Here is an 896-nt window from a genome sequence, read left to right as displayed (position 1 = left end):
TACTCCAGAAACATTTATCGTGTCAGGTTTCATACTAAATGTAGTTAACGTCCCTTCGAGGGTTCTAGTCTAAATGTCACCAAGTGTCTGGCCATTCGTTATCTGGTGGTGATGATGAGGGGAGGGGGGGGGGGGGGATGGGAGAGAACCTGCATCCGTAAGTGTCAGTTCTAAGTTGCATGTAAGTTGCTGCTACATAGACTAGTATCATTTGTGGTCGTTCCTTGTGACTGTCGGAATAAATCTTTTGGTTGTTTCTTCAACGGAAATTTAAAATAACTCGACGGGTTAAATGAACAGCGCAGTTCACGCCAACGTGTACTGAGACCCACCATTTACTTTGGCAAATTTGTTACAGAAACACGATGGCACGTTAGCATTGCGTACACCAGAAGAAAATTAACATCTGCCTCTCACTTTTTTTCATGTGGTGCTCACACGAGCTTCTAATCGATGGTGAAGGATACCTGACAAGAAAATATGAAGATTAAACGCTACATAAAAGCACGAAACCTAACGGAAGGTGTTTTATCGCAACTTGGGGAGTTATGACGCAGTACAATAGCTGTAAGAGAACACTATATCATTAGGCTGGTGACAGAAATGCAAGCGACTACAAATCTATGTATCCAAGACGAATCCATTTCTGTTAATACTATTGAACTTTGTCAAACAAACTGTTCTGGGTTGTTGGCCGCATTGTTAATACATAAAGTGACCGATGTTTCGGCCAGTATTGTAGACGGCCTTCCTCAGAGCTCTGTGCTGGGCTACACTGCCTAATGAGAGAGAGACATTAGATAGCGGACAGCGCGCAAAGCGACTTACACGTGCGAGCGGGGCACCGCGGTGGTCGTACGCACACTGAGCGCGGGCACGCCGCTGCCCACACCTGA

This window comes from Schistocerca piceifrons, chromosome 2 (genome assembly GCF_021461385.2).
Source record: "Schistocerca piceifrons isolate TAMUIC-IGC-003096 chromosome 2, iqSchPice1.1, whole genome shotgun sequence".
Lineage (NCBI taxonomy): Eukaryota > Metazoa > Arthropoda > Insecta > Orthoptera > Acrididae > Schistocerca > Schistocerca piceifrons.
Note: the sequence above shows the minus strand (reverse complement) of the source record.